This window comes from Schistocerca americana, chromosome 1, assembly GCF_021461395.2.
Source record: "Schistocerca americana isolate TAMUIC-IGC-003095 chromosome 1, iqSchAmer2.1, whole genome shotgun sequence".
Taxonomy (NCBI): domain Eukaryota; kingdom Metazoa; phylum Arthropoda; class Insecta; order Orthoptera; family Acrididae; genus Schistocerca; species Schistocerca americana.
Genome location: NC_060119.1, coordinates 1,203,128,098 through 1,203,155,732, shown reverse-complemented (window position 1 = coordinate 1,203,155,732; position 27,635 = coordinate 1,203,128,098).

The window sequence follows — 27,635 nt, the reverse complement described above, 5'->3', positions numbered from 1 at the left end:
TTCCAGTAATGGTTGAAAGTGTCGCATTCAGTACTTAGGTTAAACTGAAGTAGTGATAGGAATGTAACAAGTTTTATTTGTGAAGAGTCGATTTTATGCGTAACAGATAAACGTGAGGACAAGACTGCTGCGGTTCTACGATTTTACATTTTAGTTACTTATCTGACTGTGGGGCCTTAAACCACATTAAACAAGCGTCTTTGTCGTCACGGAGATTCAGTAATTTCATGCTATATAATAAATGCCTAACTTGCTTTCCCGTCAATTAAATTGAATGTCTGAGTCAGATCGGTAAAGATTGTATGTTCGTAAAAGAGTCAAAAAAACCATCCGTAATAAACTTCTTTCCAGCCTTGAAAATATTATGTTATCCATTTTCTAACTTCGAGGTAGGAAAAAACAAACTTCTAGTCGTAATTGTTACGCGTTATATCTAAATACACAGAAGTACGAGTATATATCGCCAAATTGGGTTCGGTTTTAACCTTTATTTAAATCCGTGACATTGGGGCAACTGACCGCTTCCATGGCAGTTACCTAACGTTTTCAGTGCTTACTGTGCCACTGCAATGAAAGAATCATATGAAGAATGAGAATGAAAGAAATGTGATCTCTCGTTTCACATTGAAAACATCATAATTCCAAATTTGTATGTACGCTTATTGGGTGCAATCACCTTGCTTTATACATTGCTACGAGTTTTTATTAGACAACTTTGAGGGACGTAACTGTAATGACAAAGGCTTGCTTAAATCATTTACAAGATTTGCTGGAACTGTTATGGAAACCCAATATCTGGAAACTTACCATTTTATAGTTACTCTAAAGTTTGGTCATTACTATTACCATTAAAGAGAATGTTATACGCAGGAGATGTTTAATTGCCCGAATATTCTGTTGACACTAATTTATTAACACCTTTCCCAGCTGCTAAGCAGTCTCTGCGATTCCGTGCTTCTCTCCGTCCCCTCCATTTCTCTACAAATTTCACATTCACGACCGGTTTTTACATAGTTTGTCAGCTCCCGCATTTACATGCTAATGGCAGTACGACATGGAAGCTCTCGACCATCTTTATGGAATTGCGCCAGAACCATTAGAGGACGACGGCCCCACACACTGCACGTACGCCACAGTTAGACGGTCGGTCCGAATATTGCTTCTAAATCTCGTCTATGCTGCTAATGTCGCTTTTACGCTCCTGGACAGTTTTGTATGCTTCAGTGACAGACAAGAATAGTAGCATTAAGACGAAGAGAATGTTACGTACAGTGTAGTTAAAACTACAAAAATGAGCAAAAGGTTTCTTGGATGAAATCTTAGTTTCCAACATATTTAAATTACAAGGATATCTTTATGTTCCTGTCTGATAACTATTCAGAGGATAATAGAGTAATCTGACTGTACAATTTAGAACTAATCGATCGATTGTGCGTCAGCTTTCTAGTTACAGTGCTATAGTACTGTGCACCACCAGGCTGAAATGTAGATGACAACTCACATTAAAGAAAACAGTTTACAGCTGCACTTTTGACAGGACCCGTATAAAAAAAACTAACGTTTACAGCAAACAGATGCTTAATATTACGCAATGATCTGCCTCCTCTCTATCTATAAATTTACTGACGAGGATTTGGTGGGAACAACGTCACGTTTCTTGCGAATATTTTCATTTACAGAGTGGCTACAATATTAAACCTTCGCGAGAACCAATATACACGCAAAACTACTCACCGTATGAATACCAAGCTCTATAAAGTTCAGATTGTGCACTGCAGGTTTCGCGTTGTTTGTAGTACTACTCTCACTACTTCTTGCTAGGTATCAGTACTGCTTCGGCCACGTAGGGCTCAAATACAAGCATTAAAGTCCGTCAATGTTACAGACTATCTACATGGTTCCAGACAAGGTGAACACAGGTTCACTTGTTTAGCTGTTTTATCACAACAACGGCAATAGTGCTGCTTCTCTTCGCGAGGATCGGTGCATTGAGGGAATACGAAGAGGTCCTCCTTCAGTTCATGGATTAATGAACATGATTCGGAAGTTCGAATAAACAGGCAATGTGGGAATCATTCCTGGTACATGCTGACGCCCAATTGCGGCACAGACTGTTGAAGTTACTGCTGCCATGTCTGAGAATTCTGGATGGTACACCATTCGAAATATGCTGTGAACAATTATGAAATGGCATCTCTGGTGCTGTACCACGCCGTCGAGGATGCAGATAGCAGTCACAGAGCAATGTTTGTAACTTGGAATGTAAACTGGGTGCGCAGTTAATAGATGCTACCTTCTCATATGCAAATAAAATGTGTTTCTTTTGCTAGTTTATTAGTTATTTCTCTTCCGTAAGTCCCTACAAACCTTTACGCTATTGTCCTGTGATCACTCTTATATCAAGTGGACACTCAAGAAGTGAAACTTTAATTGTAAACATCCTGTACGTTCGTCCTTACGCCGTTGTACATTTAACCTGAGGCGCTCTAAATTCTTTCGACGTTAGATGTCAGCCCCATTTGGTAAGTCTTCCACACGCCACGCTGAAGTAGTGGAATTGCTTGGAGCAGTTCCATACCATTCCAGGCAGTTGCTAGCATCAGTAATACGAGTAACGAGTGAGCAAATGGAATACCACAGACTAACACAAGAATGCCTAAAGACGTCATACCTTCCCACCGTGGGACAGACGCAGTTCCGATGGGAGAAACGAGAACAGAAGCCGAGAGAAGAACCGTGTTAAGCGAGAAGGCCCTACGATAAGGGACGGACACCCACTTCGCCAGCTAACTGCTAGGACCACACAACTCGCAAGTTTTTTAGCGTGAGACTTTTCGCGTCTGTTACGCTGCGAACTTTAAAAGCATTGCCCTACCACGAAAAGTATAACGTTTCTAATTGGATATACAGTTTTTGTAGGCGGAGCTTAAGGTTAACATTGAGACCCTGATTGGTCAGATGAAAACACAGCCAGATAGTTCTTTTAAACCAACTTCGGTAAATTGTAGTAAGGAGAAGTTAGAAGAGAGTTTATTCCGAGAGGGCGAGCTGGACGGAGGTGCGCCGGCCGCCGCCCCCTGACGAACAGCGACAAGGTAATGAACGCACGTGATACCGCATTTGTGAGCACATAAGGCTTCACTCAGAACTGCAGAAGTCTCATCTGTTACATCCCCTTTACGTAATACTAGTGTCGATCGTCAATTAAAGCTCATGGTGTTCATATTTGCCACTTGAAGTAAAAGTCTGAAACGCGATGATTTTTCTGTTATATAGTTATTGTGAACCCACTTCAGCCACTGTATTTTACGACAAGTTAGATAAGGAATTAAAGATAATTGAGGGTCACTGTAGACCATTTTGATAGTTTTCTCTCTTGAGAAACTTAATTGAAACCTAGATTATAGATGTGATATGGCATAGGTGATCCTTCGATCCATTGTAGAACTTGAAAACCCATTCAGGGAATATTCGTTCACATTTGTCGAACGCAGTTGGCTTTTCCTATCCTGTATGAAAACATTTCCTTTTGTCAATAGTGCAATTTATAAACAATGTTTTGTGAGTAGAATAAAATTTCCAATGGTAGACTTAACTGCTTTTTCGACGTTATTTTACCAGCTAACTAAAATACGAAAGCCTTGACTCCTCCCACTAAATTTATTTAGTATTAAGATTCCTTTACGATGAGTGCATTGGAGTTGATGCTGAAATCATTACGTATTTGGTTATATCATCGCTAGTCTCACTGAACTCTTCTGAATTCTACATGTCATGCGTGGTCTGACGTCTCCTTACCAGCAACAGGTCCCAGGTTCAAACTAGTCAATTCCCTAAAAAACACACTCAGAGCATCGTTGCGCGAAAGTGGTAGGCAGACATGATATAGAACCAACAGACATCACGCAGAATGTTTAGAATTTCCCATCAAAAATGCTGCAGGAGCGTGAGAAGTAGGGTGCGTGAATTGCTTTTAAAACAGAAAATATGGGATTCGGAAAGATTAGCAATGGCAAATCGAGACCTTGACCGAATTGAGGTAGAGACCCAGCATGAAAATGGACAGAGAATAGAGGGCAGTACAACAGACGGTGCAGTATCCCGAGAAATAGGACATATAACGCACCATAACGAGGATAATGTACGTCAAGGCATAGAAAACGTAAGTCAGCATACGACAGATGAGCAGGATAGTAAAGAGACAGTGGATGAGGATTCTCACTTGCGTCTTGAATACGTAGAACCCATAGTACAAGTAATCAGAGCTCCCTCACCACAGAGTACAAGGAATGCGAGCAGAAACGTGTCACAGCACAGTTCAATGCAATCGGTTGCAAACCAACAAGTGGGCGAAAACACAGAGCGTAGGACGTCTGAAGAAAACGCAATAGGACCCACCAATCTGGCAGAATTACTACAACAAATTACGGAAACCATGACAAGGCAAAATAAAGACATAGCGAGCCAAATTCAAATTGCAGAAACAGCGAGACAAATGCGGGAGATTAAAGAACAAAACAAAAAAATTCAGTTACACCTAAGTCATATTGAAGACGAGGCAAAAGAATCTCGAGAAGTGATAGGAAACTTAACAGGTTACAGTCAATCGAGAACAGACATTGACAAGGTACAAGTGGACGCACAAACGTTGTGTAATGACACTCAGGACGAGATCAAAACATTACGTAACAACACCAACGGAGAAGTCAAGAAACTAGAGAAACGTATAAACGTAATTACTAGACAAGCAGCCGGTACAGCGCGTAAAGTTGTTGAAAACAGTGTGTTACACAAACGTATCACAAAAGCAGCGCTGAAAGGATATGATAACCGCATAGTCAAAATAGAAGCGCAAACGAAGCGACAATTTCAGAAATTGCGAACAGAGTTGTTGCAAACCATTGAAGAACGTAGTGAACAGGATCGAACAAACACAGAGTCTGCAACCACATCCGTATCTGTAACAGCACCGGAAAATCAAGCTATTAACGAAGATATTACGCATTTGTGATTCCAATCACAGGCGGAAAGTAACATACGTGACAATGGAAAGCCAGGTCGCGAAGAGTACAGTGCAATGCATTCAGCTACACGTTCACAACCGATGGAAGAAAATTACTGCGTACCACTCCAACGATACTACGCAAGGGTAGGCGAAAGCTACAGTGGACAGTATCCAATGGATCCACCACAACCGGAAAGAACGACGGGAGAAATGATCAGAAACAAAGGTGGCGAAGAATTGCGAATTTCATATGGAAGTATGGCGAAGTACGACAACGATCATTTCCTCACAGTCAGAAAATTTCAACACTTTCGAGAAGGAAACTCATTACATCCACGACCTTTTATTGATCAATTCCGAGTAGGATTACCAGAACACTGGACGCTAGCACACAAATTAGACTTTATATGTGCACACATGTCAGGAACAGTCGCAGAAACCATGCAGAATGTTGCAGCGACATGGCGATCGTACGAAGATTTCAGAGAGAAGCTTCTCTCACGATATTGGTCCAGCGAAGCACAGAAGAGAGTGAAGTACGAGTTATTACAGAACCCATATTTTGAAAATTCAGGAGAGAAGAGTCCCGTGAAATTTTTCTAATTAATGTCAAAGAAAAATCAATGCTTAGATGTACCATACAGTGACGGAGAGTTGATTAAATTATGCGCGATGAAGCTACCATTGAAATACCAGAAATCATTTGCAGGTCGCGGAGGCAATGACGTCGAAGCATTTAAAGGTATTCTAAGGGAACTAGAGTTCATATTTTCGGAGGATGACGCAAGAAAAAGACGAAGCGCACGTGAAAACGAAAGCAAAAAGCAGTGGAATCCACAAGACACAGTACGAATGAACAATAATTACGAACCATGTGATAACTTCGCACCAAGAAACGACAATAGATTTCAACAAAGAACCGGTTATGGATTTAGAAGAGAATATGGCAATAGCTATAATTCACCCAGGAACGGCAGCAACTATTACAGAGGGAATAACGACAACCGGAACGGGTACTGAAGAACCAATAGACCGACAAATTATCAAGAAAGAAACCACTATCAACAAGCTGAACAAGGAAAGAGAATGCAGGTAGAAGAGGTGGAGGTAAGACCACCAAACCCCGATAAACGTTCGAATTGACAGCTAAGCGCCAAAGAGAATGACGCACCGACCCAGGACAATTGCAGCACCTTGAACAGAGAAGTAAAGATCTTATCACGAGAAGTGATGAAGGAAGAAACAAAACCGCAGGGACCAGACGAAAACGAAGAAAGGAAAATAACAATATCGTGTTGGGACGAAATTAATTGGGAGAATACTGGCGAGGAAGATGAATTACCAGAGGCATGCACAACGAATGTAAGAAGAAAGGACTAAGTAATGAGTATTGCAGAGCTATTTGAGATGAAAACCAGGGAAAGCGAATTCAATGAGGATGATGTGCAGTCGACAGAAGTTGAAAATAAGTTACGAGTGGGCACACAACCCAACGTATATAATGAAGGAAGTTATGAAGCGATAATTAGAGTATTTAGATGCGATTATGTGGAAGTAGCGACGAAGGAGAGGATAGACGAGGATGAGGAAAAAGTAGAGGAAGTTGAAGAAAGCGTAAATGAAGGAAGAAATAGAGAAGAGGAAATAAAAGAGAGAGAAGTAGCAGTCGAAGCTTATCCTACAGAAAGTTCGAATTCACAAGGGAAATTCCTAAAAAGACTCATGTACGATTCAGTGGAGGATTCGTTGATGCAAGAAGAGGAAGAACAGGACCAACCCTTTCAAATTCAACCAATTGTGAAGGCCATGGTGAAGCATATCCCAGTCAATATTGTAATTGATAACGGAAGTGAACTGACTGCGATCTCAGAAAATTTATTCATGCAGTGTAATGCCAATGAGGAATTGCCAGTTCTGAAAACACGTAAGTTTAAAGTAAGAGGTCCTATTAGAAACAATGCTGCGGAAGTTACGAGACAAACAAGGTTAACTCTTTCGTGCCAAGGTCAAAAAGCTGAAGCCAACTTCGTGATTATACATAAACGAACTGTAGATTTGATTATAGGTGCAGATTTTTTAAATGAGAGACGAGCGATAATAGATTTGGGGAAAGGTAGCGTAACATTCGGGAATGTCACACTTCTCTTTGAGAAAAAGCTAAAATTAAAGGACATAACAGTTATAAACCAACAATTAAGAATGATGCGAGATAAAGAGGATGAAGAATTAGAATGGTATGCACAAAAGAGGGAATCGCCTCACCTCATGTTAGACGTCCATAAAGAAATCGACGAAAAATTGCAAGAAGTTCAAGGTATTTTGGAATACAGTAAAAGAGAATTAGAGGGTATTTTACGAGAAAGCAGAGGTGTTTTTACCTAAGACTGGCAGTATTAAACACTTTCAGTACAAGTTTGAAGATTAATTTTATTACTGGTAAATAATCAGCACAATATTTCAAGATTACATTGCAGAAAAGATCGTCAGGAGAAAGAAGAATGAAGAGAGAGGAAGGTGGAAAGAAGAAAATAGTTTCAATAATAACACCAATAGTACCAAAGATTAAGGTGAAGGGATAAAGTTTAGATAATCTAACAGTGTGAAATACTAAAATGGTATACACCACAACACTACACAAAAATAAAAAACGAATTTGAGGATTCTTCTAGAAGTTAAGACTCAAAATATCTTAGAATTGTAACATGGAAAGGGCGCCGAAATTTGTAAAGCTTTTTAAGAAGGCGTAAAATACTGTAGGTACTAGACATATGTTTGATGATAAGTAAAACTTTTTGTAAGAACCATTGTAAAAACTCCAGCAAGGACCAGATGCAACAACCCACAAGTTGCAATGCGAGAAGTATCAAGAAAGAAAAGGACATAATTAGGAAGACACGATTCCTACAAGGCAGAAGCGTCGAGAGAAGGGTAAGGACAGCGAGACCAACAGAAGGCCCTCGTAGAGCGGGGAATAAATTTGACCGCTAGGCGGAACCCTGCTGGGATGGAACACCCTGCAGTGACGTGACGCAACGCTGAACGCCGGAAGGGACTCCGAGCGCCCCCACTCAGTGGAGGGAGCAAAAAACGACCTGACGAGAAGACCACTTGGGCAAGCCACCACTGGCAAAAAATATGTGTAGAAGTCACACTACTGCTATTAAACAGCACGCTGATGCACGAAACTGTAGAAAAATTCCATAAAAGTAGAAATGACATGTCCAAACAATTTATCAAACTGTTACTAAGAGGAGAACTTCAAAGCGACTAGTTATCAATAAATATTTCCATATCCTACCCAGAGAAGAACCAAGAAGCAAGTAAGAAGCAGAGAAAAAGCAGGAAAAACAGAAGTTGAAGATTCACAAGATTGAGACCAAGAAAGAAAGTAGGTCAACAATAGACGACATACCTTCCCAAATCCCTGTCCTATTGCAAACTAGTCGTCTGCGAAGTATTACAACGAAAACCGACCGCATTCAGCGACACATAACGATGACTTTCACGCATACAAAGCCAGTAAACCACGAGATTCTGCACTCGCAGCTCCATTCCATTATGGGACCTCCACAACAGCAACACACACTTGCAAAACCAACAAGGAACCATGAATGAAGCTGTACATCAAATACTTCCCCACATCCATCTCGATCAAGTCCATCAATTTCGTGCAAAAATATTAGCCAACCTCATGCTTAAACATTGTGTGAAATCAAATTATGTGATGTAGGAATTGTGCAACAGAAACATGTGAAAAACTAAATAAGTTAAGCACACTAGACAGCTAATAAACTACAAAATAACGGTCATTTACTATGGGCTTAAGTAAAAAATAGACTATCGATAAAAATAAGTCATTAGTTCCGAAATGGGCAGTATAGAAAGAACAAAAGTAAGGCATAATAAACACAAACTATATGCCACTTATTTTCTCCTCGTAAAACTAAAAGAGTAACTATTTTACTTATTTTCTCATATTAAAAACAAAGAATAAAAAATTACCTGGTTGGATGTTTTCCCTTTTTTTTAACATTTGTACCATTTGTTAGGATAATATCTCAATACTTGAGTTTGTATATTTCTTTGTCAAAGCAATTCTTGGAAATAATTCTTATTTGTTAGTGTAACAATGTTGAAATGAGTGTCTAGAAACAAAAACATTTTACTTGTACATGGTATTTAGAAAATGTGTTAGGAATACATTTTACTTATTTACTACATTTATAAAAACAATATATATCTAAAAACATCGATGTGAAAGACTCCTCACTTTCGATAACAAACTTCACACTTAAATAAAGAAAATAATTAAAAATTAATAATAGCTTAAAAATATACTTCTCTCGTCATTTTTAAGAATAATGTGGAAGAATATAAAAATATAAATTAGTAATACAAACTAGCATAGAACCAGAATAACGTGACTGAACAGTAGGCAACAAAATTAAAGATAAAGCAATAATATTTGACTTACTTAGACAACGATTCAATCATTGCCTAACTTCAGTGCAAAAATTAAGTTCGAAGGGTTTTGATATGTAAGGTGTCAGGCAAATCCAACACCTTCCATGAAAACCCTGGCATGATAAGCAAATCCAGTAGTATGTCACATAGCTCCGTGACATTAAATTGACCAGCGTGAGACTTTTTCGCGTCTGTTACGTAGAAAACGCTAAAAACATTGCCCCACCACGAAAAGTATAACGTTTCTCATTGGATATACAGTTTTTGTAGGCGGTGCTTAAGGTTAACATTGAGACCCTGATTGGTCAGATGAAAACACAGCCAGATAGTTCTTTTAAACCAACTTCGGTAAATTGTAGTAAGGAGAAGTTAGAAGAGAGTTGCTTCCGAGAGGGCGAGCTGGACGAAGCTGCGCCAGCCGCTGCCCCCTGACGAACACCGACAAGGTAATGAACGCACGCGATGCCGCATTTGTGAGCACATAAGGCTTCACTCAGAACTGCAGAAGTCTCATCTGTTACATACCTTTTACGTAATACTAGTGTCAATCGTCAATTAAAGCTCATGGTGTTCAGATTTGCCACTTGAAGTAAAAATCTGAAACGCGATGATTTTTCTGTTATATAGTTATTGAGAAGCCACTTAAGCCACTGTAATTTACGACAAGTTAGATAAGGAATTAAAGATAATTGAGGGTCACTGTAGACCATTTTGATAGTTTTCTCTCTTGTGAAACTTAATTGAAACCTAGATTATAGATGTGATATGGCATATGACATCCTTCGATCCATTATAGAACTTGGAAACCCATTCAGGGAATATTCGTTCACAGTTTTGTCGAACGCAGTTGGTTTTTACCATCCTGTATTAAAACATTTCCTTTTATCAATAGTGCAATTTATAACCGATGTTTTGTGAGTAGAATAAAATTTCCGGTAGTAAACTTAACTGCTTTTTCGACGTTATTTTACCAGCTAACTAAAAATAGGAAAGCCTTGAACCCCTCCGACTTAATTTAGTTATTATTAAGATTCCTTTGCAGGGAGTGCAGTGGAGCTGACGCTGAAATCATTACGTATTTCGTTATATCATCGCAAGTCTCACTGAACTCTTCTGAATTCTACATGTCATGTGTGGTCTGACGTCTCTTTACCAGCAACAGGTCCCAGGTTCAAACTAGTCAATTCCCTAAAAAACACGCTCAGAACGTCGTTGCGCGGAAGTGGTAGGGAGACACGATATAGAACAAACAGACACCACGCAGAATGTTTAGAATTTCCCATCGAAAATGCTGCAGGAGCGTCCTCATTTCTCCTGCAGTTTAAGATCGACAGTTGTCATGAAGAAGGAAGGGCATGAATGTTTCGTTATGTGGAGTAGCATGAAATCAGGCGAAACCTCTTACCGCGTACCGCTACGTGGCTGAAGAAACTACTTTTCTAGGCACCTTTATATGCTCACCGCGTGCTGAGAACTGAAAAAAGTGACGTGACGCTATCGACAGGCATACTAGAGACTGATCAACATGTCTGTGCGAAGCTTCATCGGATTTTCCCTCTCGTTTCTTTTTCGCGACCTATCGGGTCTTACTTTCCGAACAGCCGTTGTATTCACGTAATTGCTCCAACGTCGCAGCGTGTCAGTAATAGCAAACAAAGCGCATACGACGACTCATTTTATTGGTACAATTTCTACGAATTTCTGGTGAAACATCTGAACAAGCACGAAACCCTTAATCTGCTCTACTGCGGATGCACACATATTGCCGGCCGCGGTGGCCGTGCGGTTCTAGGCACTGCAGTCCGGAAGCGCGCGACTGCTACGGTCGCAGGTTCGAATCCTGCCTCGGGCATGGATGTGTGTGATGTCCTTAGATTAGTTAGGTTTAAGTAGTTCTAAGTTCTAGGGGACTGATGACCTAAGATGTTAAGTCTCGAAGTGCTCAGAGCCATTTGAACCATTTTTTACACACATATTACCCGAACTCTTGAGGAACTTGGTAAGAATGTCTTCCAAGAGTGTGTTGGGTAGGGACGCTACGAATGTAGTGTGTGGACATACAAGGTGAGAATGTGGGTCTCGCTGGAAGCGTGCGGTCGCCCTATCCTCTGTCCCGTCCGTGGTTCAGATTGATGCTATGTAAGCAGGAGATCCCGGGTTCGAGTCTCGGTCGAGGCACACATTTTCACCTGTCCCCGTTGATATATATCAACGCCCGTCAGAAGCTGATGGTATGAATCTATAATTCTGATTTCTAAATCTGTTAAGTCATTCTATCCGTCTGCTGCCTGTCGTGACTCGGGAAGGATGGGAGGTCTCACGCCAACTTAAAGGGACGTGCAAACCTGCACGTGAAAAACGTACAGGTATATAATTAAGAAATTACGTGTGATTTCACATCCGTCTTTACGAAGACGAAAATGGAATTACAGGTACTTGTAAGAACTTACAAGAACGCAAAGTAGATTAATATACGATTATCTTCTAGGGAAGGCAGCGTGCTGCCGATGAGAACGCGTGCGGAGTCAATTAGAACTGATTTGCTGGATACTTTCATTAAAATAACCGCGATCTCTCGTCCATATGAAACATGGAATCTTCGTCAAACAGGCATTGGGAAGGAACCTTGTTCCGGACTGCAGAAAATTTGGATGACATTTATGGAAAGTGATTTATAGTCACTTAACTACTCGCCATCGTGGCCACAGCATTTGTAATTTGGTAGTAGGACGTATGAGCTTCGTCTTTCTTGGTGCCTACATTGTACGTACAGCAACTTGTCGCCTACTTGTGGTTTAAACGCCATTCAACTACTCTAACATATTCCAGACTGTAAAAAACATGACCGGCTAAAAATCTCGTTTCAGCGCCGGCCATAATAACCTGCCAAGTTAGATACAAAAACACTTGAAGTTCCTGCATTAACATCGTTTATGACTAAATGAAACAATCAAATATGATATTCGATGCAACAAATTCAACTGCTGTAAGATTCGCCTTTCATTTAATTGACAAGTAGTTTCGTGCTACCTTAATCCATTTTAAGTCATCCTGCGAGACGAAAAGTTAAAATTACAATTGATCCAATAACCTTACAAAAATTATTTCTTGCATATAACAAAATACAGATCGTATCGTACGAGGAGGTTCATACCAGACAGACCAAACATTATTTTCCGAAATAGCATATACAGCATGTCAAGATTATGCATACACATATAGCATATTTAAGTGTAACCATTAGCAGTGATGGAACAGACGTACAACTAATAGTCTACTTCCTACGCTGATACAAGAAAACCGCAGGTAGGTCGTTGGGCAGCGGACGAAGCAGAGTAGTAGCTAAATGAAAGTTTCTGGTAGATTAAAACTTTGTACACAACCGAGATTCGAACTCTGGACCTTTGCTTATCGGGGCCAAGGGCTCAACCATCTCAGCAATCCAAGCACGTCCCGACCCCTCTTCAAAACTTCAATTCCCCCAGTAACCCTTCTCCTATCTCCCAACTTTACAGAAGCTCTCCTGCAAATCATGCAGAACTAGCACTCCTGGGAGAACGGATACTGCAGAGATATGTTTGTTGTGTCACTTTTGATGATTAAACTTTACTTTGTTATACGTATGCGTTTAATCATGAGGTGGCTTATATGCGATTTTGAAACAATTACTCCAGACAAATTGACCGAGGTTTTGGAAGAACTCGTCTATAGGCTTCGATGTGCGACATATGCTGGTCGAACTAAACACTTGTAAGAATTTGCCGTATTCACAATGAAATATTCACTCTACAGTGGAGTGTGTGCCGATCTGAAACTTCCTGCCACATAAATACTGTGTGGCGGACAGAGAGTCAAACTCGAGACTTAAGCTTTTCGTAGGTAAATGCTCTACCGACTGAGCTACCCAAGAACGAGTCATGACTCTTCTTCACAACTTTGCTTCCGCCAGTACCTTGTCTCCTACTTTCAAAACTTCACAGAAGGTGCTACTTGCAAGACTAGCACTCCTGAGTGGAAGGAAGTTTGGAAGGTAGCTTGACGGTAATACCGACCACCTTAAACGGCAATCGATGTTAACGTTAAACTTCTCCTAGGAATTTTTGAGAAAGTTGGGAACAGAACCATGAAGGTGGGATTCGTTTCCGAGACACTCTAGCAGAGTACAACCAACAGTGAACAGGTGGATCAGAAACAGACGTCCTCCCAGCACAAAAGCAAGTGGTAACATTACATATTAATATCGGTCGCCAGCCTAATTAGGCAACGTCAAGCAACGTCAAAGCAGAAAGCAGTGCTAAGGCTAACCTAACCTTCCTTGACACACACACACACACACACACACACACACACACACACACACACACACTAAATGCATTATTTATATCTGTTCACACTACAACACAGTAACCTAACCTTGCAGATAAATGTGCTACTACATGGGGAATCAGATAAACAAATGGTCAATACGACAGCAAACAGTAACATACGGCTCTCAACAACACGTACGTTAAATGAACGAGATGCAGCGGTTTATACAACCAAACACACATGAAACTAATAGCAATACTAGAAAGGGAGGTGCATGAAATGATTCTGACTTAAATCAGAGGATCTATTAATGATCGTAGAGGGTCTAAGCATGTGCACTAACCAGGTTGCAGTAGAATAGCTAACACAGTACATATTTCTTTCTTAAGCTCAGTTTGAAGCAGTTAAACAGAATGCAAATCTAACTATACTGACTGAAGGAACGTTTCCCTTACTTCATTAACTTACTAGCATAGCACATGAGGGCCCTCTAACTTTCATGGTTTGAAGAACCATGTGAGACGCCCTGCTTAACCCGAAGGACAGGACAGATAAAATAAATTATGGAAAGGGGCCAATATAAGGGGCTGTCAGCTACACTCGAACATACAACTTTATTATTTAATCAAACATTACAAAAGCCCAAAAATATTTTTTTAAACACACAGCTATAATCTTTGGGACTTAATTACTGGCCACTTTAAATTAAAAACGGTTGAAGGCCAATAACTTAAACGCAACCATAATCAGAAGGTTAAAAGTCAAGCCTTATCTTAAAACAGTTCTTTAGTTAGGCTGAAGTAAGTAAGTTAAATTAAAATCGGCTGAAGGCCGAACACTTAAAAATTACAAAAAAATTTTAAATGCCAAAGGGCTTACGTGAAACAGTATTTAAAACTAGGCTAAAGGCCTTAAGAGTAAAACAGCTCTAATTTAAAACACAAAACCGGCTAAAAGCCATCCATGCAAGTACCAACAACAAAGAATAAATTTAAAAAAATTAAGGCAGTACACAGAAGGGCGCCCAGATGTTCGAGGGTCGGCCTGTAATTCAAACACTAACGCTCGATCAGGTGAGACAGGCAGTCGGGCCAATCATTCACGATCCGATGACAACCCAACCGACCGACAGTCATCGGACCCACTGACAAAATAACTACCACTTCAACTGACCAGGGCACAGAAGAGAGTTCAACGGAACAACGTAGAAGATGTTGGTGCCCACAACCAATCATAAACAGAGCTGTCAAATTACACACGGTGCTGGACAGCAACAACATGATGAGCAAACTACACTGCCTGAAATTTACGTCAACGGCCAGAGCAGGTAACCGGAACGTTAAAGGCCACAAGGCAGAAGATACCTCTGGTGCACTTCTATTCAAATAACCAAATATAGTCAAACTCCACTGGAGGGTGCCTAGAATTTTCCAACTTCAAAACCACGTTGTCACTCGCAACGGCCGACAATGAACTCCAAAAGACCCAATGTGAACAGTCCTGATTTGCTGGTAGGTTAAATCAAAACTCAACTTTCGTGTCCACGGTCGGCGAGCCACAGACCTCGTAGCAGTGGCAACAGCGCCACTCTCTCAGACACCGTGGAGAGGCCGCCAGCAGGGCCCGGCCAAACTAGGCCCCACCGAGAATTCCTCACTGCTCCACGACAACCGACCGACTTCTCAGAGTCAGTACGCTGAGAAAATTTAAAATAAATTGTCAATCAGAATCTCGCACACTACACACAGTTACATGAACAGTTGCATGAAGAAACAGACAATGCTAATGGCAGTGACTGAACAATAACAGGGACGAATCACTAGTCAGCACACCCAGCCAACTCATAAGCGATCGCCAACCAAATACACGTCGTCCGACAAAACGACCAACCGACGACCAACCAAATTCGTCCTGACTCAAATCATGTGTGTCGGTAACCGTCGGGCAAATCATGGCGGTCCGGACCTCCGTGCTGCCGCGACCCGACTGAACTTGTGCCGCGTGCCAACTCAAACACTCCCAGGGCCCAACTAACTGCTGGCGCATTCCAACTCACTGCCAGATACGAACTACCTCGGAACACACGACAACCGGGAAGTAATAGCAGTCAGCAAAGATAATACGCCAGGGCTTATATCGATAAGAGCCACTGCTGCCGCTCACGGTCAGGCGAGGTGGCAACTCAGTGACACCAGTAATTGAAATTAACATAACGAGGTCGTAGTACAGGAAAAACTGGATGTCAAATGAGACATGGCGCGACCACGAACTACACACGGCTCACCATGCTCACCAACAAAACTTCACAAGTACGTATGAGATATATTCTCTTCTATAATTATTAATTATGTAAAGCACCAGAAGCTGTAGCACTTTAAATAACAAATATACTTTGATAAGCACTCTTTTAACCTCCTCAAAATATAGTTGGCTGTGGAAATGCCAACACAACATTAAATTAAATTTCAAACTCTTTCTCATGAAACGAACACTGAAAAATATTTGTAATTCTGATGAAAGTGCATAAATGCAGCAGTTAATAATCTTTGCCACTTCAGATCAACTTTACTACTTTCAGGCAACTTTTCAAGTAAGGTAAACTACTTAGGGAAATGACTAATATAAAAATACGCTAGAAGTGGAGTATTTCTGAAACTATAAAACTGAACTTTAGATATTATAGCTATACACATTTGAAGTCAATCACAACTATTTTTTACAGCTGCCGAATAAGTGTTTCCATAGTAAATTAGGACACTTGGAATTAAATTCACGAGGATAGGATTCCTGTCCAGGTTTGTGATTTGGGGTAATCACGAGAGTAAGACAGAGTTCTTAGCAACGAAACTATTAGTATTAAAATCAACCAAGTCAATTTACAGAGTGCCAAATATAAACAATTTAGTGCAAGGCTGATGGAACTGGTGCCGTAATTTGGAGTGGCTGTTAACATGGCGGCGATGCAGTCATTGCAGTACTGATGCCCTCGCCTTGTTACAGATCTTCTTTATAGGACCAAAAATCATGCCGTGGTAATACTACATCCAAATGCAGTACACGACGCCCATAAATACTGCTCCGAAGCTCCTCTGGCCTCAAAACTCCAAGAATATGTGCCACAATGATCCGCTACTGTTAACGATATGTGAACCACAGCACTGCTCAGCCCAGACTCCGTACCCGTCACAAAGGAAGAGTGGCCACTTTCGGGCCAGCCACTTCTTTTCCACTCCGCCAGGCTACTTCCGTAGCTGCGGGGATTCACCTCATCTTTTAAAAAACTCTACGTTTCCTAAACATTCATTTACGGTACGTTACATAACAATGACTCCAGTAGTTGCTTAAATCTACAAATATATTTTAAACAACATCGTTCAAAAAGTTCACATAACTGATTATATATATATATATATATATATATATATATATATATAGTCAAAGAATTTCCATGACAGATACAAAACTCTACATATGCAACACTACAAATTGTCGGGTAGCTCAGGTTGTAGAGCTCCTGTCCGGGAGAGGGGAAAGTCCGAAGTTCAAGTCTCGGTCCAGCGCACAGTTGTAATCTGCCACGATGTTTCATTTGATATACCGGGTGATCAAAAAGTCAGTTTAAATTTGAAAACTCAATAAACCACGGAATAATGTATATAGAGAGGTAAAACTTGACACACATGCTTGGAATGACATGGGGTCTTATTAGAATCAAAAATAAAACAAATTATTGCTAGACTCGTGAAAGATCTCTTGCACGCGAGGTTTGGTGATGATCATGTGTTCAGCCGCCACTTTTGTCTTGCTTGGCCTCCCCAGTCCCCAGACCTCAGTCCGTGCGATTATTGGCTTTGGGGTCGCAAGTGTAACGTGATCGACCGACATCTCTAGGGATGCTGAAAGACAACATCCGACGCCACTGCCTCACCATAACTCCGGACATGCTTTACAGTGCTGTACACAACATTATTCCTCGACTACAGCTATTGTTGAGAAATGATGGTGGACATTTTGAGCATTTCCTGTAAAGATCATCATCTTTGCTTTGTTTTACTTTCTTATGGTAATTGTTGCTATTCTGATCAGATGAAGCGCCATCTGTCGGATATTTTTGAACGTTTGAGTTTTTTTTGTTCTAATAAACCCCATGCCATTCCAAGAATGTGTGTAAATTTGTACCTTTCTATCTACATTATTCCGTATTTATTCAGTTTTCAAATTTATACCGACTTTTTGATCGCCCGGTACTATTCATAACTGTAAGTTTAATGTAATAAGTGCTACAAAGGCTTAAAACCTGTATATTCGTCTTGAAAATTCCTATATTATCTCACTCTGTTATAATAGTGTAGCTAACGGCAATGTGGTTGAACGCCAGTGTTCATTGGCGTCGCTGCGACACATAAACCTGCACCTACCGCAGCTCTGGTACTATGGGAGCCCGAGTTCGGGATTCTGCGGTGCGGGGCAGGGTTGCACGGGCCGCTGTAGGTACGCATTGTCTTTGCGCGGAATTAACTGCGCGGGGTGCGGCGGGCTGTGATTGCGTGCGGCGGCGCGCTGCCGGCCCAATTTCCCAGTCAATGGCCGCCCGCGGGCCCCAAATTGCTGGCGGCCGGTGCGCTCATTACGAGGTGTTGCGTGTCGCAGAAACTGGCCGCAAATTGCGGGCCTAAACTGATTATGCATCTATCACGATGCACCGCCCGCGGGCTCTGCCGGGCCCCCGCCCCGCTGCAAACCGACCTCCGTCTGCTCTGCTACCCCCAGCGCCGCCCTCAATCTGCTTCGTGTCGCGCGGGTGTGCCTCGAGCTGCCCCGGAACATCGGTGCGTGGTCAAGCAGCCCTGACTGAGAAAAACATTACATTAGTCGCTGGTACAGTTGTGGAACAAGTGCAGACACTTGGTTACCACTCAACTGGCAGATCTATTTCTGTTAATGAATTGAATATAAACGGAAGTAGCTCTAATCTGTAATTTTCCTGGTGATCTCAAATTTTTTTCCAAGTGTAGTACATAGAAACTTTGCTATGCTATGCATGATTGTCATACTTCTTTGATGCTGAGAAACCGTTAACCGGCTTTACTATATACACATTTATTGTGCTTTCTTGAGTTTATAAATTGTGATTAGTTATATAATTAATAGAAACGGGCTTTTGTATACTATTAGGGTCCCTATAGACAATTATTGAAGATCATGTTTATTACTTGTCTTAATCGAAAACGCATTTCTGGAAACCTACCCCCATTCAAAGGGTAACCTTACACGCACTTATACTTACAAGGGGAGGCCGCCAATTGCGAAATTCAGACTCGATTCATACTGCGCATAATAAAAGCTCATGGCCAGAGGTGTACTGTGGCAAAGCACCAAGATGCACTTCTCAGCCGTTGTCGAGAAAATCGACAGTTAAAAGAAACCGTTACAGTGAAATACTCCCTACGATTAATAGTTCTCCGCAGCGTCGTGGCGCAGCGGTAAGCGCTCTGGTTCGTAATCCGAAGGTCGCGGGATCGAATCTCGCGCTATACAACTTTTTTTTTTAGTATTTGTTTTTTATAATTCATATATATATATATATATATATATATATAAAATTCCCGGCAATCAATTGCAACAATTAAGCATATAATAAGTTGTTGAAAGTCGTTTGTCGTGGAAAAAATGGCGACTTCGAACATCATTATGTTTTCCGCAAACAAAGTTGTATTTCACAAATGTTATTAATTGTCTTCATAATGTTAACCACGCATAGTTAACGGAAGACGTAGAAACGACATTCCGAAACAAATACGTATAGCGTAAGTCAAACGTTCGAATTAGAATAGAGACCCCACGAACACAAATTTGCTGTGGCAGATATGAAATATTAATTCCGTTTCTCGCTCGTTACACTTGAATGACAGATGTTGAATGGACCGAAACGAGCCGCCACATGACAGCGTAGTTGCCTGCTGACTTCGAAAGAAGGTAGATGCGGTCCCTAGCGCAACTTATGACATTATCGAAAATCAGTGCGGACGGGAGAGCTTTGGTACACCTTGTTAAAAAAAACGGAAAAATGGAGGCGATACAATTGGAGAGCGATCCGCCTTCACCAACATGCATAAGCAATTCATTAATACAATATATATATATATATATATATATATATATATATATATATATATATATATATATATATATATATAAAACTAATAATAAAAAGAATTCCATGGCACGAGATTCGATCCGGCGACCTACGCATTACGAACCCAAACGCTTACCGCTGCGCCACGACGCTGTACAAAATTACTAATCGTCGAGAGTATTTCACCGCAACGGTTTCCTTTAACTGTCGATTTTCTCGACAACGGCTGAGAAGTGCATCTTGGTGCTTTGCCACATTACACTTCTGGCCATGAGCTTTTATTATGCGCAGTATGAATCGAATCTGAATTTCGCAATTGGCGGCCTCCCCTTGTTAGTGAGCCATGGTGGCTCGGGTTTGATCTATCGAACGTACCGCGTATAATATTGTCGCTGTATCGCGGAGGAGAGAGAGAACCGGCGCCCCCTCGTGGGGGAAGTCGGCGAGGCACCTGTGACAGTCGAGTTGTTGGATTTTGGAGGGCGAGCAGAAACAGTGAGATAGGCAGTAGTGCGCGGAGCGTGAAGTCGTGTCTGCCGACGCCGTGTGTGGTGGCAGGAGGAACGTTTGCCACGTTACCTGATTCTGTTTGGGCATTTGCGGCGGACTAGGTGGGTAGAGGCGCCGGAAATACGGAAGCGTCCGATCCCACCCGTCTGCTTTGACCCATGACGTCACAAATATGGCGGAAACAAAAACACACACACTTTCCACAAGAAGCCTAATGACACTAACGGGACAAGCGCGGGAAATGGGGTGTTTTGGGTGGGGGCAAACTAAATATAAACAAATTTAGACGCCTTGCGTAGCTACAACGTGTAAGTGAAGACCCATACAAGGTAAAGATGCTTCAGTAGCTGATTAGTGTTTTTTGTCTTTTAAAAAAAAATTCTCGCGAGATAGAACGAACAGACCAGAAAGATAAATATAATAAACTAAAACAGAAGTTCGAGCAAACAGATAATTAACATAAGTAAGAAGTGTTTTTAAATTTAAAAAAAAAGTCTCAGGAGATAGAACGAACAGATCAGAAAAGTAAATAAAATAAGATAAAACAGAACTGGAGACAGCCACACTCAAACCAAACTCTGCGCCGTCATGACGTCACACACAACACCCTTACGTCACGGGTCAAAGCCGACGCGTGGGATCGGACGCTTCTGTCGACGCGAGGCGCCGATGATGTCGGGAAAATGCTGCTTCCTTGTTTATGATGGATTTACCGTTTGCTTCTAGTGACTACATTCTCGTCTCTATGGCTCTGTGACTGATTTGATGCCGTTGCGAGCACAGTTGGTTTCGATATAAGCAGCATTCGTTCCCAGTGTCCATCGTTCTGGCGATTACTGAGTGCGCTTTCCATTGTGGTGTATTTATTGAGCAGTGTGCTTTGGACGCTTGGCATTACTATTAGGAGTCCATTGCGTAAGGCCGCGTTTATCCTGTGAGGACTTGTGTCAATTGCATTCATACTTCTCTGCTTAAGTGTTATTGTTTTACGCCCCTGTGAATGGGAAAATGGTAAAGGGCCTTACTATTACTGACCTTCTCGTGTGCCACTGACTTGGTTGTGTTTTTCAGCCACGTAATTTGTGCGTTTATTGTAGCGAACCGATGTCTGTTTCTGATTAATGTTTCCCTGTGACATTGAGAGTTTATCTTGTAACGAACACTGTTTCAGATATTTTAATCAGTGTGTTACAGGACAGTGGAGAGCGGAGGTGGTTTATTGGCCATGATGATGTATTGGTAGATCCATTTCACGAGTCCAGGCCAGTCACCCGGAGATTTAGAAGTTGTATGTTGTGTTAAGTTAATACTCCTTATTTTAACCGTAGTGCGCTCATGCAGGAAGTTTATGTGGCTTTGCGCAGATTGCGCGGTATGTTTAGATGACTCTGAATTCACTGCGTTAAGTGGTGTCCTCTGAGGTGCTGGAAGTAGTGGATAGACAGCTGTTTTGGTCACGCTCTGTATGCAAATAATTTATGTCCTTATTACGTTGGTGAGTTGCTTGCCCTTGTGTCACAGGTGGTGCCAATTTCATTAATTTCGCCACCGGTCTTCGCAGAGGCTGCGGGAGGAACCGACCCACTGTGGCAAGCAGTTACGTAGTCGCGCCCGCCCACCGTAACGGGCGTTGTTTACTAGCCCGACGCCTTTCTGCACTTGGTGGCTGGAGCGTGTTGACTGGTTTCTTACGGCTTGCAGTCTGGGAAACCGTGCCTTTGGTGTGCACGTGGAAGACTTACGTTTTGCTTCCAGTACCTCGGAGTGGCTCTATGTGGGTAACGAGAACGACTTATGTTGTTGGTGGCTCAGGCAGAAAGTGGTTCATTTGCTAAACAGAAGGTGTATATGCATTTCTTTCCCATAATTCTGTAAACATATTTAGGTGGTTGTGTTTTCTTTTTTTTTTCTTTGGTCAATTGATTTTCTGTTCAGAGGTTACTATGTAAGGCCATTAACTTATGCAAAAATTTGATAGCAAGGAACTGTATTGAATTCTAGTTTCAAGTTGTGTTGATTCTGTGGGGAAACTGCTTTGAACAGACTTTTAATTAATTACGAAGCAACTGAATGCTATTTGTAAGCTGAAATTTGTGTTCTTAAACATATTAACGATTATTTTTAGTAGTTCACTTCTGCAGTTAGACAATTTACAATGTCTGTTGTGTTGTTTCCTTTTAACAGTATTTTCAATGTTATTAACAAAGAAGTGAGTTGTTTTGTTGTTGTTGTTGTTGTGGTCTTCAGTCCTGAGACTGGTTTGATGCAGCTCTCCATGCTACTCTATCCTGTGCAAGCTTCATCTCCCAGTACCTACTGCAACCTACATCCTTCTGAATCTGCTTAGCGTATTCATCTCTAGGTCTCCCCCTACGATTTTTACCCTCCACACTGCCCTCCAATACCAAATTGGTGATCCCTTGATGCCTCAGAACATGTCCTACCAACCGATCCCTTCTACTGGTCAAGTTGTGCCTCAAGCTTCTCTTCTCCCCAATCCTATTCAATACTTCCTCATTAGTTATGTGATCTACCCACCTAATCTTAAGCATTCTTCTGTAGCACCACATTTCGAAAGCTTCTATTCTCTTGTCCAAACTACACTCCTGGAAATTAAAATAAGAACACCGTGAATTCATTGTCCCAGGAAGGGGAAACTTTATTGACACATTCCTGGGGTCAGATACATCACATGATCACACTGACAGAACCACAGGCACATAGACACAGGCAACAGAGCATGCACAATGTCGGCATTAGTACAGTGTATATCCACCTATCGCAGCAATGCAGGCTGCTATTCTCCCATAGAGACGATCGTAGAGATGCTGGATGTAGTCCTGTGGAACGGCTTGCCATGCCATTTCCACCTGGCGCCTCAGTTCGACCAGCGTTCGTGCTGGACGTGCAGACCGCGTGAGACGACGCTTCATCCAGTCCCAAACATGCTCAATGGGGGACAGATCCGGAGATCTTGCTGGCCAGAGTAGTTGACTTACACCTTCTAGAGCACGTTGGGTGGCACGGGATACATGCGGACGTGCATTCTCCTGTTGGAACAGCAAGTTCCCTTGCCGGTCTAGGAATGGTAGAACGATGGGTTCGATGACGGTTTGGATGTACCGTGCACTATTCAGTGTTCCCTCGACGATCACCAGTGGTGTACGGCCAGTGTAGGAGATCGCTGCCCACACCATGATGCCGGGTGTTGGCCCTGTGTGCCTCGGTCGTATGCAGTCCTGATTGTGGCGCTCACCTGCACGGCGCCAAACACGCATACGACCATCATTGGCACCAAGGCAGAAGCGACTCTCATCGCTGAAGACGACACGTCTCCATTCGTCCCTCCATTCACGCCTGTCGCGACACCACTGGAGGCGGGCTGCACGATGTTGGGGCGTGAGCGGAAGACGGCCTAACGGTGTGCGGGACCGTAGCCCAGCTTCATGGAGACGGTTGCGAATGGTCCTCGCCGATACCCCAGGAGCAACAGTGTCCCTAATTTGCTGGGAAGTGGCGGTGCGGTCCCCTACGGCACTGCGTAGGTTCCTACGGTCTTGGCGTGCATCCGTGCGTCGCTGCGGTCCGGTCCCAGGTCGACGGGCACGTGCACCTTCCGCCGACCACTGGCGTCAACATCGATGTACTGTGGAGACCTCACGCCCCACGTGTTGAGCAATTCGGCGGTAAGTCCACCCGGCCTCCCGCATGCCCACTATACGCCCTCGCTCAAAGTCCGTCAACTGCACATACGGTTCACGTCCACGCTGTCGCGGCATGCTACCAGTGTTAAAGACTGCGATGGAGCTCCGTATGCCACGGCAAACTGGCTGACACTGACGGCGGCGGTGCACAAATGCTGCGCAGCTAGCGCCATTCGACGGCCAACATCGCGGTTCCTGGTGTGTCCGCTGTGCCGTGCGTGTGATCATTGCTTGTACAGCCCTCTCGCAGTGTCCGGAGCAAGTATGGTGGGTCTGACACACCGGTGTCAATGTGTTCTTTTTTCCATTTCCAGGAGTGTATTTATCGTCCACGTTTCACTTCCGTACATGGCTACACTCCATACAAATACATTCAGAAATGACTTCCTGACACTTAAATCTATACTCGATGTTAACAAATTTCTCTTCTTCAGAAATGCTTTCCTTGCCATTGCTAGTCTACATTTTATATCCTCTCTACTTCGACCATCATCAGTTATTTTGCTCCCCAAATAGCGAAACTCCTTTGCTACTTTAAGTGTGTTGTAAAAAAAAAAAACAGTGAATGAAGTGCCTCAAATCCCTTTGGTCCACACATTCCGTCATTCACCCTTGGGTGGTATTAACAAACCGTGGAAGCCTAATTCACTTAGTAAGATATTGCACAATACTGTTGCGTAATCAGTACCTTTTCACACTTCTGAAAATTTTAAATGAAAAGAAAGCAGAAATCTGGACTGACGGGACGCTTTTCATAGCTTTATTGAATTAGCCGGCCGGAGAGGCCGAGCGGTTCTGACGCTACAGTCTGGAACCGCGAGACCGCTACGGTCGCAGGCTCGAATTCTGCCTCGGGCATGGATGTGTGTGATGTCCTTAGGTTAGTTAGGTTTAAGTAGTACTAAGTTCTAGGGGACTGATGACCTCAGGAGTTAAGTCCCATAGTGCTCAGAGACATTTGAACCATTTTTAGACCTTCTTGTCTAAACTGCTTGTCGTCCATATTTCACTTCCATACATGGCGGCACTCCATACAAATGCTTTCAGAAAAACCTATCTGCCATCTATATCTATACTGGATATCAATTTTTCTTCAGAAACGCTTTCCTTTCCATTGCAAGACTACATTTTATTTTCTTTCTACTTCGGCTATCATCATTAGTTATTTGGCTGCCCATATAGCAAAATTCATCTACTTTAAGTGTCTAATTTCTTGGTGTAATTTCCTCAGCATTACCTCATTTAATCTGACTACATTCCCATACCTTCATTTTGTTTTTTTTTATGTGTATCTTGTATCCTCGTTTGAAAACTGTCTATTCCGTTCAATTGCTTTTCCAAGCCCTATTCTGTCTCTGACCGAATTACAAGGTAATCGGGAAGCCTCAAAGTTTTTATAAGTATAGAAGCTGAAGTAATGAGTTAAAATTTGTGCCACGGCCTACTACGATCTACTACTTACTAGGCATACTTGCAAACCACTGGGATACTGGCAGAATTTCTCCCTTACGTACAAAGCTGGGCTGCTGTTCCAATACAGAATTAATAAACCTATGTCCAGAGGGCGACCTTCTCAGTCTTCGCTTTTATAGCTCTTCTACTGCAGCGTGAGGCACAACTGACCCTCATTCCACTTTAGTAAAGACTGAATACTTGTGTAAGTGACTGCAATACCCTATGTTCGTCAAGTAGGCCCTCAACGTCCCGGTAATTAATATCAGATTCATCTTCTGTAAGTGGCCGGGCAAATGTGTGAATTCCTAAGGGACCAAACAGCTGAGGTCATGAGTCCTTAGACTTACATATTACTTAAACTAGCTTAAACTAGAACGAAATTTTCACTCTGCAGCGGAGTGTGCGCTGATATGAAACTTCCTGGCAGATTAAAACTGTGTGCCGGACCGAGACTCGCACTCGGGACGTTTGCATTTCACGGGCTAGTGCTCTACCAACTGAGATACCCAAGCACGACTCATGCCCCGTCCCCACTTAAACTAACTTACGCTAATAACAACACACACACACACACATGCCCGAGGGAGGACTCGAACCTCCGGCGAGAGGAGCGGTGTAGTCCGTGACATTGTGCAGCAAACCGCGCGGCCACTCAACGCGGTAATATGTGTGTTCAGAAGCCTGACACCTTCACGAACTTAACATTTCTCTCATCAAAATATATCAGTTTGTCTATTTGTTCAATGCAGATCTTAGTTTTCTTCTTTTGTGCTTTGGTTTGTATATAACGGCCTATGTAAAGTTGCCCCACCTAAGCGTGAGTAGTACCTTCTCAGTTGTTTTCGACTTTCTGATAGCATGCCTCAACAAAAAAACCAATTTCTGGCTCGACCTCTTGAGGTCCTATTAAAGCACATTTCATAGAAATAAGGATGGCAACTACAGCATAGCTGTGACATGGCAATGAAAGTTTCGAGGCAACGTACAATAGGTAAAGATCAGACGTCTTATCCGAAACGGGCCACGTGCGGCGCTCGATAGAATTTAATGGTAGGCGTGTCAAGTATTCAGGGATCTGTAAACTAACACTATTTCACTGTACAGCATGTAAACGAGACGGGGGATTGGACAAGGTGTCACTGCTATAACGCTCCCGGAACCAGTGCAGGGAATTGTGACTGAAAGACTGTGAAATGTGATTTTTATATATTGAGAATCAATGTGTAAATTTTATTACAGAGTTACAGATTTTTCAGAGCAAGTAAGGAGCTCCAAAATTATCTTAACTGAGGAATACTGAAGTAAGAACCGTGGAAGCCAGAGAACAACCTATACATCGAAGCTGGCTTGTAAACGACATATACTATTGGATCAAAAGTATCCGTGGCTCGGAGGTATTGGGGAATTAACTACTAGATTATAAAAGGAGGCGGTGATGGTTGTGTGGTCAGTAGAGAAGCAGAAACAACAGAATGACTCGGTCAAGAGAACTCACTGACTTCGAAAGTGGGCTAGTCGTGGGATGTCACCTGAGAAACAGCTCCACCGGGGGATTTCAATCCTCCCGAAGCTACCCAACGCGACTGGTGGTGATGAGTTGGCCAGGAGAGCCCATTCACTTCAAACGTGGACCAGCCATTGGATTTCACGTGACTGTCATTCCATCGGGGACATTTCAAACCTTCGAAAGCTGCCCAAGGTGACTGTTGGTGATGTGACTGTAAAATGGATACGCGAGGGAACAAGGGCCGCTATTCCAACATAGGGCGGAGATGGAATCACACGTGGGTTTCGGAGAGCTAGCATCTGTCCATCTAGCACAATGACTGTGAGTGGGGAGTTAAAAAGAATGGTAGAGCTGGTTCTCATAAACCACAAATTTCTATAGTCAACACTTGAGGTGGTCGAAAGAGGGGTGCCTATGGACAGCTGGTGACTGGTGACGATTTATTTGGTTATGAATCACGTTACGTGGCAATTCGATGGAACGGTTTGGATTTGGTGAACGTCTGGAGAAGATTGCTTGCCATCACATATCATGCCACAGTGAAGT